The sequence below is a fragment of the Rhinatrema bivittatum genome, chromosome 2, assembly GCF_901001135.1.
Source record: "Rhinatrema bivittatum chromosome 2, aRhiBiv1.1, whole genome shotgun sequence".
Classification (NCBI taxonomy): domain Eukaryota; kingdom Metazoa; phylum Chordata; class Amphibia; order Gymnophiona; family Rhinatrematidae; genus Rhinatrema; species Rhinatrema bivittatum.
In genome coordinates this window covers 327062088-327076617 of record NC_042616.1, presented here as the reverse complement: position 1 = coordinate 327076617, position 14530 = coordinate 327062088, and positions in this window count along the sequence as shown.

Here is a 14530-nt window from a genome sequence, read left to right as displayed (position 1 = left end):
TTACCAAGTTTCCTACTGACAGTATATGGGGGATGGGAAATGGAAACAGTTGGTAGCTTGACAAAACAAGTAATGTGATCAGTCAATGTGACTAGAACTTGTGCCCTAACCCTGATACCAGGGGTATTGTGATCTTCCTGCACACAGTGCCTTATCCCTATTAATACCAGGAGTGTTGTGATCTTCCTGCACACAGTGCCCTATCCCTAATACCAGGGGTGTTGTGATCTTCCTGCACACAGTGCCCTATTCCTGATACTGGGGGTGTTGTGATCTTCCTGCACACAGTGCCCTATTCCTGATACCGGGGGTGTTGTGATCTTCTTGCACACATCCCGATATCAGGGATAGGGCACTGCATGCAGGAAGATCACAACACTCCTGGTATTAATAGGGATAGGGCACTGCATGCAGGAAGATCACAACACTCCTGGTATTAATAGGGATAGGGCACTGCATGCAGGAAGATCACAACACCCCTGGTATCAGGGATAGGGCACTGTGTGCAGGAAGATCACAATACCCCGGAGGAGTGAGGGTCAGGCAGCTCCCCCCTGTCTGTGAAGCCAGCCTCTCACTAGTAATGCAGGGAGGGAGCTGTCTCAGACTTCACCATCCTCCCCCCCCCCCCCTTACCCACACACCATTCACTAGCTGGGACATGGGGGAAGTCAGGAGTGAGGGTCAGGCAGCTCCCCCCTGTCTGTGAAGCCAGCCTCTCACTAGTAATGCAGGGAGGGAGCTGTCTCAGACTTCACCATCCACCACCACCCCCCCCTCACCCACACACCATTCACTAGCTGGGACATGGGGGAAGTCAGGAGTGAGGGACAGGCAGCTTCCCCCCTGTCTGTGAAGCCAGCCTCTCACTAGTAATGCAGGGAGGGAGCTGTCTCAGACTTCACCATCCTCCCCCCCCCCCCCCCACCCACACACCATTCACTAGCTGGGACATGGGGGAAGTCAGGAGTGAGGGTCAGGCAGCTCCCCCCTGTCTGTGAAGCCAGCCTCTCACTAGTAATGCAGGGAGGGAGCTGTCTCAGACTTCACCATCCTCCCCCCCCCCCCTCACCCACACACCATTCACTAGCTGGGACATGGGGGAAGTCAGGAGTGAGGGTCAGGCAGCTCCCCCCTGTCTGTGAAGCCAGCCTCTCACTAGTAATGCAGGGAGGGAGCTGTCTCAGACTTCACCATCCTCCCCCCCCCCCCCCCGCACCCACACACCATTCACTAGCTGGGACATGGGGGAAGTCAGGAGTGAGGGTCAGGCAGCTCCCCCCTGTCTGCGAAGCCAGCCTCTCACTAGTAATGCAGGGAGGGAGCTGTCTCAGACTTCACCATCCTCCCCCCCCCTCACCCACACACCATTCACTAGCTGGGACATGGGGGAAGTCAGGAGTGAGGGTCAGGCAGCTCCCCCCTGTCTGTGAAGCCAGCCTCTCACTAGTAATGCAGGGAGGGAGCTGTCTCAGACTTCACCATCCTCCCCCCCCCCCCTCACCCACACACCATTCACTAGCTGGGACATGGGGGAAGTCAGGAGTGAGGGTCAGGCAGCTCCCCCCTGTCTGTGAAGCCAGCCTCTCACTAGTAATGCAGGGAGGGAGCTGTCTCAGACTTCACCATCCTCCCCCCCCCCCCCCCTCATCCACACACCATTCACTAGCTGGGACATGGGGGAAGTCAGGAGTGAGGGTCAGGCAGCTCCCCCCTGTCTGTGAAGCCAGCCTCTCACTAGTAATGCAGGGAGGGAGCTGTCTCAGACTTCACCATCCACCCCCCCCCCCCTCACCCACACACCATTCACTAGCTGGGACATGGGGGAAGTCAGGAGTGAGGGTCAGGCAGCTCCCCCCTGTCTGTGAAGCCAGCCTCTCACTAGTAATGCAGGGAGGGAGCTGTCTCAGACTTCACCATCCTCCCCCCCCCTCCCCCCCCCCCCCCTCACCCACACACCATTCACTAGCTGGGACATGGGGGAAGTCAGGAGTGAGGGTCAGGCAGCTCCCCCCTGTCTGTGAAGCCAGCCTCTCACTAGTAATGCAGGGAGGGAGCTGTCTCAGACTTCACCATCCTCCCCCCCCCCCCTCACCCACACACCATTCACTAGCTGGGACATGGGGGAAGTCAGGAGTGAGGGTCAGGCAGCTCCCCCCTGTCTGTGAAGCCAGCCTCTCACTAGTAATGCAGGGAGGGAGCTGTCTCAGACTTCACCATCCTCCCCCCCCCCCCCTCACCCACACACCATTCACTAGCTGGGACATGGGGGAAGTCAGGAGTGAGGGTCAGGCAGCTCCCCCCTGTCTGTGAAGCCAGCCTCTCACTAGTAATGCAGGGAGGGAGCTGTCTCAGACTGGTATCAGGGTTAGGGCACTGTGTGCAGGAAGATCACAACACTCCTGGTATTAATAGGGATAGGGCACTGTAAGAGATGACTGTAGTAGATTGAATAAAGATCTGATGTTTCTGCTCTCCTCACACCAAACAAAAACAACACACAAGCAGAGAAGCCCTTCTTACAAAGCTGAGCTAGTGAGTTAAGTAGGAGGAAAAGTAAACATACTGGTGCCAGTGTGGCTACTTAAAAAATACACTTACCAACAATCAATTACATATATTTGAACTGTGTACAGTTCCATCCAGGACCACCTTTGTAAAATGCACAGTGATTGGTAAATTCAACATGCACTAGCATTTCAGGTGCCTGCTAACAAAAATAATAAACAAACAAGTTCTAGTCACGTGAGTGCTGATCATTACATTACTTTTTTTGTCAAGCTTCCAACTGTTTCCATTTCACATCCCCCCAACCATATTGGTAACATCAATAGATAAGAGCACAGCCAGCCAATAGGAATACATACATACATATTCATTCCTAAGTGACCTTTATTGACCTGGGAAGTGTGAACACTTTGTTTCATTTTCTGTTGGTGTTCGTTAGTTTCCAGTTCCATTTCCCATCCCCCCAACCATCACCTCAGTGGTAACCTTGGTAACATCAATAGATAAGAGGGCAGGCAGCCAATAGGAACACATATTCATTCCTAACTGACCTTCAGTGACCTGGAAAGTGTTTATTTGTATCATTTTCAGTTAGTGCGCACTAAATCGAGTTAGTGCGCACTAACGGGGAGTTAGTGCGCACTAACTCGAGTTAGTGCGCACTAACACGATTTAACGATTTTTAACGATAAATCGTTAGAATTTCTATTGTATCGTGTTCTATAACGATTTAAGACGATATAAACATTATCGGACGATAATTTTAATCGTTGAAAAACGATTCACATCCATATCCAGCACTATTGGCAACAAACAAGAGTAATTATTATTTAATTCGGGGCTCGCTTTTATTCCCATTCTGTGCATATGAGATAAAGAAAAATGCTGAGTGAATCTGGCTTTTAATGGGGTTTTTTTTTTTTCAGCCTGTCCTTAAAATTGAGATGTCTAGATAGCACAGAATATTAATAGAAACATAGAAGATGTGTTGACTGAGCAGGGTCATCCTTTCACCCATTCTACCCATTTGTGTCTGCCTACTGTGCTGTCACAGGTCTTACTTGATCACTGATTTTCTCTTTGCAGTGACTGAGATATCTTTAACTTGAATTTTCAAAGCCATTTATGTGCATATCATACATTTTTATTTGTGAAAACGGCTGTTATGGATGTGCATTCATTTAAAACAAATGCAAATCTATAACAAATGAGGCTATTTCTAGTACATTTTAAATGAAGCAAACCAAAACTGGCTTTCTATGAAAATTGCCCAAAATTGTTTGAGAATTTTAGTATTTGTTGAAATAAAAAAAAGAATAAAATGGGCCTCCATGGCCATGGAAACCACCCTTCCTCCCTGCAAAAAAAAAAATTAGCCAAGACTATGGCCTGCCCAGCTTGTACTCTCCGGGCCAGCTGGGGCTACTTTGGCCCCTCCAACCCTCACTCCTGGCCCACAAAACTAATCTAGCCCAGAGTTCAGGGCCTCCCCAGGCCCCTCTTACTGTCCTTTTAAATTTTCTGGGACTGGGGAGTTCCCATCCTGGCCTCCATGTATCCCCTTCCTGAGTTCCAGAAAGTTCCAAAGGGCAACTGCTCCTGGCTGGAACCTGTCTTTTTCGACCAGCAGGGCTTGGGCTTCTGCCAGCTTGCTACTCCTGAGCCTCTTCTGTCTGGGATGTGAATAGCGTCCCTACTGCAAAGGTCGGCGCAGCGCAGGTCAAACATCAGCTGTTTGAACTGCGTGGGCTACAGAAGCCCCTCCAGTTCAAACGACTTGACATTTGTCCTGCGCCATCAGAGCGACAGAAGAGGCACTGTGCTGATCTTCGCAGTAGGGATGGTGTTAATTTAGTGGAAGGTACTGGCACTGGGCAGCAGGAGGTTTTCAGGCTGCATGGACTACAGCCTGATTGGAGGGCTAAAAGCCGTACATTTTAGCCCTCTTTCTGGCTTCTGGACATGTCCTCAAATATCTGTACTGTCCTGAGAAAATCCAGACAATTGGTAACCCTAGGGCACCCAGAGTTTGTGGCTGTTGGCCCAGAGACCCAGCAATTTGTTCAGAATTTTGGAGTCTCCAGGCCAAATCTAGAGTTCCCAGGTCTGGGCAGCAGCAAAGTCCCCTCACTCGTGCTCAGGTCCCAGAACTTTAGAAATGGTGCTGGCCACACCAGAGGAAGGCGCTAAAGTGACACCAGACAAAAAGCCACTTTGAAAATTCGAGTTAAAGTCTGAAAATAAAAAGTAGCTATAGACTTTAACCTATGCGGACTGTTTAAAAATTACCTTGGTAAAGGGGTGTCCAAGAAAACGGTTCTCCTCTGCTCTTCCTGTCCTCCTTTGGCCCCAGAGCCTTCTCTTCCAACGTCTATTCACCTTTTCCTCCTCATACCTCTCTATGTCCCCTCTCTCTCCTCCTCATTTTCATTTCTCTCTCTCTCTCCTTTCCTCTTCTTCCTCTTCCTCTCTTTCTTCCTCTCTCCTTCTCCTCTGACTCTTCCCATCTTTTCCACTGCTTCACCAGCTCCTTTTGCATCAGCAGTCGAATCCTTTGCATCTCGAAACCTACAATGCATCCTTCCAAGTGAGCCCTATAAATAGCATGTGAGCTAAAATATTAACACCCGGTTCGAGTCAGATATTACATTTTCAGTCGTATTGAGCATGTGCTGAACAGTGGGTGGAGGAAAGCATGTACCTACTAACTTCTAATCTGCAACTGATATTCATGCATTTACATGTGCGTATAAGCTAAATGTAATGTGGACATAACAAAAGTTTTGTGGCACCTATGATTTAATGTACATGTTAAGGTCTTCGAGCATAACATGCAATTCTGAGTGCCCACTAAATGGCTTTAGCATGAATGTTAAATTTAAGTGGATAGACCCCTATGTATTAGGGGGAAGGGGTTATATCCTAGGCAGATGTCTATAAGGGGATGTTTATATGAGGGCAGTGATTATCTAAGGGATGTCTACATTTGTGGAAGGAAGAGGTGATACCTATGTGGAGGGTTCCTACCTATGTAAGTGGAAGGGGGCGAAGCTTATGCAGGAGAGGGGAGGGCGGTACCTGGAGGGGGGAGGATGCACGTTTTCTTCCCCATAGTTTGAGAGAGGAGAGAAAGTGGCCTTGCTGCTCTCTGCAAAAATGTTTGCATAGCATGTTTAGTCCCGTTTTAACATTCACATAAAAATGTTTCCACAGTGCATGGTAAAACATTTGTATCCCAATTGTTATTGCCTAGGCCCAATTATAAAAAAGTAAATTATTATTGTATTTAAATTTCTTAGTATTCTATATTATAACTAGGGTATGAGCATGACATAAAACTGTGGCCACAATCATGTAGGTTACTATGATGCTAATTATAATCCCAACAATAGCATCTGAGAGCACAGCTAATAAATTGTTTTCCCATCAATATTTATTAACACTGTTAATCCCATTACTTGGCATTTCTACAATTAAACATTTGGGGCCCGATATTCAAAGAGATTTCAGTGCTATTAAGCCGGATAAGTGGGACTTATGCGGCTAAGCAGCGTCCGCAGAAGAAGCCCCTACATTCAGCAGCTGCCACTTAGCAGTATAAATTACTTAAATAGCTAAAAGTTACATTCATAAAAAGTAGGTATGTACTGGATGGATCGGGGGCAAAGCGAGTTAGCCATATAACTTATACAGCTAGCTAACGATATTTGGAGTTAGCCAGATAAGTATTTCTGTAAGTTTAGATGCCCCATAGAGAAGATCTAAACTTAGCCAGGGAGACTTATCCAGCTAAAAGTGTGTATATATACTCGTATATTCAGCAGCTTCACTGTGCCACTGAACATACATCGTAACTTATCCGAATAACTTCTAACCAGCTTATAAGGCGATTCTTTATTGTGTGATGTGCCGGTATCACGTACGGTATTATTAAAATTAGGGGAAGGGGAGGAGGGTGGGAGGAGTTTGGCTGGAGTTACCTCCCGGCAGCCCTGTGGGATATAATGTTTTTCACATTATCGCTGGCAGCACTGCAGGAAATAACTACACCTTTTCCCATGGTGCTATGGGGTGTTAGTGTGAGGTGCAGCCATACCGCAGCGGGAGAAACTGCACTGCCGTGATGCAGCCCGCTGCCCATTATCACCTCCCTGCCCCTTTTTTCTCGTGATACATCATTCTGCTGTATAGGGGTAAGCTACTTACATGGCCAGCTTTTAATATCTATGGCATATGTAATGTCTGGTAATTACTATGAAATGGTAGTAAGAAAAATGTGTTGCCTTTCCTTTGCTGATCATGCAAAGTCCCTTCTATATATTTAAATGACTAGCATGTGATCTCACATAAAACAACAATCACCGGTAGAAAGTTTTATCTTCTGCGATAAATTGCTGTGAAGTTCCTTTTCTTTTTATTCCAAATATAAAAGATGAATACATTTGAATATATAGAAAAGATCATTTATACTCTATGGGGCAGATTTTAAAAGCCCTACGCGCGCAGGGCCTATTTTCAAAAGGCCTGTCGGCGCGCGTAAAGCCCCGGGATGTATGTAAGTCCTTGGGCTTGAAAAAATGGGCGGGGCGGAGATGGGGCAGTCTGGGGGTGGGGTGGGGGCATGGCCATAGGCCTCCAGATGGCCGCTGGGCTGGGGGATCGCGCGCCGGCACTTGGCTGGCGTGCACAAGTTATGCTTGACTCTGGCAGGCGTAACTTCCACAACAAAGGTAAGGAAGGGGTTCAGGTTGGGGGGGTGGGACAGGTAGGGCAAGGGAGGGGAAGGTGGGGGAGGGAACGGGGAAAGCCAGCTGTCTCCCCGAGGGCTCGGCGCGCACAAGGTGACTAGTGTACACCCCCTTGCGCGCGCCGACCCCTGATTTTATAATATGTGCGCGGCTGCGCGCGCATGTTATAAAATTGGGCGTACATTTGTGTGCGCCGGGTAGCGTGCACAAATGTACGCTGCGCCCATACGTTTTAAAATCTGCCCCTATGCATTTATTACATTTTAAAAAATCTATTTTAAAAAAATTACTATAGAAAGATGGATATGATGGGGAATATATAATATAGAAATGAAATCATACCTGCACATATGATAAGGGAAACATTCTGACTCATTAGAAAAGAATGAGACAGCAAATGTTAGTGTATTATTTCAATATAGCTAAGAATATACAGTCTGCAGTTAAGAAATGTTCAGTTTGATTCATTCTTTTTTTTTTAGTGTATTTTTTTCAGTTTGTTTCATTCATTTTGATAATTTATGCATGAAAAAGCTGTTTTGTACGCAAAACTGAATTTTATGAGTGTAGGATGTACGTATGCACAAAAAAATCAAATTTTATGTGAGTAAAAAATGTACACACATATTTATTATCAAAAGAATAAAAATGAAGGCAGACCCCCTAATTATATTCTGAAAACCATGTGCTTTTGAATATTTTTCTCTCATATATCTGACTGCTAAATTCATAACCAAATTAATTGGTGCATTTATCATACCGATTTCACATCAACAGTATTGCAATGAAGCCATTTTTAAGTTCTACCAAACCCATAGCCTGCTTCAGTTATATCAAACCCATGCCCTCTGCTTTAGTAGTACTCATGCAATGTTTATGATTCGTTCACATAACGACAAATCCCAAGGTGAGAATTTGTGCAGTTGGAAATTGTTGATACAGTCAAACAAAGAAATTGCAGTCAAAGTACTGACATTTTGTCTTGGGTTTCTGTGACATTGCAAATGATGGTATAGGAGTATAAGGGGTTTATAAAATTGCCAGGAATGGCCTAAGGTTGAAAATGGCCTGTTGTGCTGAAGACTGCATGTTATTTGGTGTAATGATTTTATTTTGCAAAGTATTATACCTCTTCTTATAATTTTACTGAGCTTCTTCCCATTTCTCTTCCTTTCCCGTCTATACTCTGCCTCAGTTTCTTCGCCTTGGATTATCAGTTGAGATGTCCATATTCAAAATGATTTCGCCAGCTAAGTTCAGAACTTAGCTAGATAAACCTAGTGATTAAATACATCCTCCCCCGCCTCCACATGCACACCCTTCTGACCAGATATGTTTTAGCCAGGGACACCATTACTCAGCTAGAACTTAGCCAGATTGAAACGAGAGGCCATGGAAGATGTGTTCTGAAGGTGGAGTTTAAACTTAGCTCATCATGGTAGAAAGCAGGTCTAAAGTTATCCAGGGATATTTAACCAAATAATATTACACCTAAACAACTATATAGCCAGTAAAGTTAAAAATAAATAAATAAATAAACTAGTGAGAAGCTGACCTGATTTCCTACCACCACAGCCCCCAAACTAATTTGTAAAATATTGGAGCACAGCATTTGATCTACTCTTCTATCCAAAAAACAATGATTCAACAAAGTTGCATGCCACAGCACCCCCCCCCCCCCCATGTACACAAGATAGTTAAATAAAAGGCTTGACTTTTGGCCACTCCTGCCCCTTCCCAGACCCTTCCAATTCACCTAGACCTTCCTCAACAAAATCCTCAAAGTCAAGCTGGGAGGTAGTAGAGTCGTCTGACTCCAGCACTGCTCTGACATCTGCCGGATGGGTTGGGAGGGTGGGGGTAGGGGTAGGAGTTTCCAATGGGTCAGGGGGGTAGGGGGTTAGGCAGAATGGGCCTGGAGCCAGGCCTTTTATTTGAATATCTGGGAGGAAGGCTTCATTCCACTATGGCCTGTGACTTTGCCAAATGTGTGTGTGTGTGTGGGGGGGGGGGGGGGGGGCTTGGTGGGGATCAGGTGCTATACCTTGACATTTTGTATGGTGGGAAATGGGGGTGGGGGTTACCTGCTTCCCTGTAAGTTTTTATTTTTTTACTTAACTAACTATATGCAGAATATATGCTGAATATAGCCTGATAGGTTTAAAGTTATCTGTTTAAACATACCCAGATAACTTTAGCTGAGTATATTCAACAGCATGGTTAGAGTTATCCAGTGTGTATCTCCATAATTTATACACATATTTGGCAGACAATTTTCAAAAGGATCATTTCTACAGTTCCCTTTCAAAATTACCCTCTTTGCGCCTTTATGTATCTATTTATTTATTTATTTAAGGCTTTTATATACCGAAGTTCGTTTGCACATCACATCGGTTTACAGAAAAGATAAAGAAAAACTTTGAAAGGATTGTTGCGCTCGGGGGTGGACTCTTGTCCTGTGGCAGTGGAGATGCACCTCCTGGTAGGGACCAGGAGGCAACTGCCCCCAGGGGGCGGAGCACGGAAAGAGACAGAGGCTAGAAAGAGCTTCACCACTGGAAGCCCGAGGTCCCCCCGGGAGGAGCCTGTAGGGATCCAGGCCGCTTGGACTTAGGTGAGCTTCGCAGGGTCTCCTGGGAGAGTGGAAGTCAGGCGTGCCCACAGACAGAAGGGGAGCACGGTCAGGTTCGAGACTGGAGGTCAGGTGGAACAAGGAGGACCAGAAGAGTGTAGGTGATAACAAGACTAGGAACAGAGCCAGAATCTAGAGACGAGGTCAAGCAGGCAGAGGTCAGAGTCCAGGAGTCAGCCCGAGGAATGGTCAACAAAGCAGAGGTCAGGTACTGGAGATCAGACGAGATCACAGGCAGGCTGAGGTCAGAAGGCAGGCAGCAGATAGACGAGTTGAGTAGCATCCTGGAGTCAGGAGACAGGCGGCAGGCAGGCAGGTCGAGGAACAGACAGGAGTCAGAAGGCAGGCAGGCAAGTAGACAGGTCAAATAGCAAACCGAGGTCAGTACCAGTGAGACAGTCTGGAGGTACTACCTGGGGAAACGAACAGACGAACAGGAACAGGAGGACGCTGGAACTAGGAAGCAGGAACAAGACAGGAACAGAACTGGAACAGAAGGATCCTGGAACGAGACTTGAAACAAGACAGGAGCAAGTACAAGTGCGAAGACAATCTAGCATAAGCTGACCCGATTGCCAAGGCAAGGAAGTGCAGGCAGGGACTTCCTTATAACAAAGAATCAATCAGGGCGTGCTACAAGAGGCCAGGCGGTCCGCGCGCTCATAGGGGTGTGGCCAACACCGCCGAAGACACCGAGCTCCGGCGTGAAGCCTGGTGCGCAGTAGAAGACCCGCAGTGTAAAAAGCATGCATCCAAACTGGGCGCCCATTTTTTAATGCATCACATTCACCTCTCTTTGGTGCCTGATGCACTAGTTAAATGAGGTGCCGTGCTAAAAACGGATGTGCTAGGGATAAATTGAGCATCCCTAGTGAGTCCTTGGCATCGGGCGCCCAGGAGATGTGCCTGCATGCGGGTTACCAAAAGGGATGCTCAATTTACAAGCATCCATTTTATCCTGCAGTGAATTTATCAGCACAATATACACATACAATATATACAGCCTGGAGCTTGTATATTTTGTGTGTTTATTGTACACCCAGAATTTTTATTTTTACCGTCAAGCCTTCTTATTTTTTCAGGATGCTGCGTTCTGTGGTTCCTCCTACCTTGAATCGTAATGATACAAGATAGGAGGAACACAGAAAAGCTATATTTTTTTGTTTTTATATAGACCTCTTGACACATGGCAAGACTTATGCTTGTTCCGGGGCAGGCAAAACATTTGACAGGCTAAAAAGTGTGCCTTGGGCACATGGTGATTTTTTTGCATTGCGTGGTAATAGCTAATAGCCTCATCTACATCGCATTTACATGTGATGAGTGCTATTAGCTACATCTTTGTTAGGATGTGCGTTTTGGAGGCCCTGAACCCCTTACTGCATTGGGGGTTCTGGATGCGCGTCGAAAATGCACATCCAAACGCTTGATAACCTGTGCACTAGACTGGGCGCACTTTATTCCATCAGCCCATAAGACACCTAGAATGGAGCAAAATGGCACCAAAAGTAGCAACACTCCAAGGCACTGTAACAGGGGCAAAGCATCACAGTGGTTTGAAAAGCCTAAGGATCCACAAAAGGGGCATAGGGCACCAACAATAATAGCATGAACAGCCAAAAGCACCAAAAGAGGAATAAAGCAGCATTATTAAAGGCATGGACACCCCAACTCACTGTGAGAAGGGCAAAGAAGCAGGTTTTTCTAAGTGACTCTGCCTCTGTAAATGATTTCCTCTACTAAAAAAGCATCTCTTTGTAATCCCTGGGATGGTTGAATCCTGATGGTGGATCTAGAGGCCATATCTCAAATATAGTTTTAGGTGGTACATTTTCCATAATGTTCAAATATCTTAAATTTCAGGGTTATCTGAACAGGGGTTGTGGGGGGAGGCAGGGGGAAATCACTTTCAAAGCCTTGCTTTGCAAACACCTAAGTCCCAATTCCAAGTTCTTGTATACAGCAGTGATGAGTGTTAAAGTCACTATGCAGTAAGCAGCACACCGGAAGCTGACTTTGGTTTCCAACATCACTTTTACTGAGATGTATTGGAATGATGAAATTGTTCTTTACGGCTGTTTGGTTCACTTATCGATGTTACAAGTAGCTCTTAATAAATTTGTGATTCCTAAAAGTCTTATTAAAGTTTAAGATGATGAAGACAATTAATTCAGTCTCTAATCTGATGTGTCTCCCATCCCATTTTCATAGGGCAAGTTTAGTGCTTCTTTCCCAATATAGGTGAAATATTAGAGTTGAAATCTGTTTTACGCAGTCATTTATCTTTTATATCTGCATGAGGTATTCATCTCCTCTTAATCTCCTCACAGTACCTGAAAGGCACCAGTTATTCTCCACTCCTCCCCTTTTTAAAAAAATTATTTATTTATATTGATTTCAAATACAAATCAAGAAAACACTTGACACCAATATAAAGCAAAAAAAAAAATGCTTGACAGAACAAAGTGGGAGGAGCTAATAAAAACAAATACATATAAGAAAACTTCTGCCTTCTTTGTTGCGTGTCCCGTCCGCGCTCGGCCTGCTCACCTCTCCAGCTCCTCTGGGGGTCCCAGGTCATCCTCCCCTGCAACAGTGGCAAGCACGGCTAGGCATCAGCATTCTGCGGCGGCAGTTACCGAGCCTTCATCTTCCAGCCAGGCCTCACGGCGGGGTTCAACGTCCTCCATGGCATTGTCCCCGCCACTAGGCATGGGCGTGTGGACCTCCCGGCACCTCATAGGACCAGGGAGGTCTGCAGCGCGCCCTGATTGAACCACCTATATCAGGAACCTCCTGCCCTGACTTCCTTGCCTTGGCAATCGGGTCGATCCTTGTGATTTCTAGTTTGCCTCTGCATTCCAGTCTGTGTTCCAGTATCGTTCCAGCCTTTGTTCCAGTCCTGTTCCAGCATCCTCCTGTTCCAGTGTCCTTCTGTCTCCTCATCTCCCCAGATAGTACCTTTCGGATGGTTCTCGCAGTACTGACCTCGGCTTCCCTTGACTAAGTTTGATCGCTGCCTGCCTCTGACCTTCTGCCTGATTACAGACTACATATGCACGCTGCCTGGAACTGACCTCTGCCTGAACTCAACCACATCTGACTGCCTCCTGGAACTTGACCTCTGTGTTTGCTGACTACCCACAGACTGATTACTGGCTCTGACCCTCGCTTTGGCTGACCAAGCTTCCTTGAATCTGGCCTTGATCCTTGCTGTACATTCAGAGACTCTCTTCTGGCCTTCTCAGGCACCCAGGACTTCCAGCCTAAGTATCGACCACACACTCTTGATCGTGGTGGGCACACCCCCTGTACATCTTATCAAGGAGATCCTGTGAGGCCCACCTAAGACCAGGCGGATTGGGTACCCATGGGCTCAACCCGGGGGTACCTAGGGTTGCTTGTGGTGAAGCTCCAGCTAGCCTCTGTCTCCTCTTGAGCTCCACCTCCTGGTGGCAGGCACTCTCTGGGTCTGACCAGGGAGCCTACCAATCCTGCACTAGGCCAAGGGTCCACCTTCTGGCGCTACACTCATATTAAGCATACATAACAACTGTGGAGCATATAGAGATGGAGAAACCTTATTATGAAGAAAAAGCTCTGAGAAGGATCAAAGAAAATATAATTCAAATTCTGACATCGTATACCACATTTATAGGGAAACTTGCATAAATGTACCACCTATTTCCATTACTTTTGATTTATTTTCAAGAAATATCTTTCTCCTTTGTTGGGTATCTTGTACCACATCAGGACAAATTGGCCACTGGAGATCTTAAAAATGATCTGTCCCTGAGGCGAGAAAACAATCTTAGGGTCAGATCCGTATCCAACTCTTCTTCTCCCTTTTAATATCAGAGCAATACTTCTGTTACTCCTCTTCTCCAAATCTCCATTAGATGTTCCTGGGCCTTATTATGGGTCCAGCCCAACTCCTTTCTCCTCTTTCTCCTTCTTCTCCTCTGGATGGGTTTGTCATCCCACTTCTGGATACTGTTGATCCACAGGTTTCCTTTCTTTTCAATGAAGCAACCTCTCCCATTGATGTTAGAACAGGAAAGAAAGTAACTTAACTGAGTCCCTAGTTAATGGGCACTCAGAACTCAATTACATCAGCATCAAAATATAAAAGAGATAGGGAGGGTGGAAAGAAACTCCTTTCCAAATTAAGAGGCTCCATGGAGGCATTAAAACTTAAAAACAAAAATCATAGAACAACCATGGCATGCTGCCCCTACAAAAGGAAAAAGAAAATCCACACCCTAGGATGGTGGTCAGAATATTTATATCAGAGGAACACACCATATACTAGAGATGTGAATCGTGTCCTCGATCGTCTTAACGATCGATTTCGGCTGGGAGGGGGAGGGAATCGTATTGTTGCCGTTTGGGTGTGTAAACTCTCATGAAAAATCGTTAAAATCGTGAGCCGGCACACTAAACCCCCCTAAAACCCACCCGACCCTTTAAATTAAATCCCCCACCCTCCCGAACCCCCCCCCAAATGCTTTAAATTACCTGGGGATCCGGCGGTGGTCCAGAATGGCGGCGGTCCGGAACGGCCCCCTCAATAGAATCATGTTGTCTTCAGCCGGCGCCATTTTTCAAAATGGCCGCCGCAAAATGGCGGCGGCCATAGACA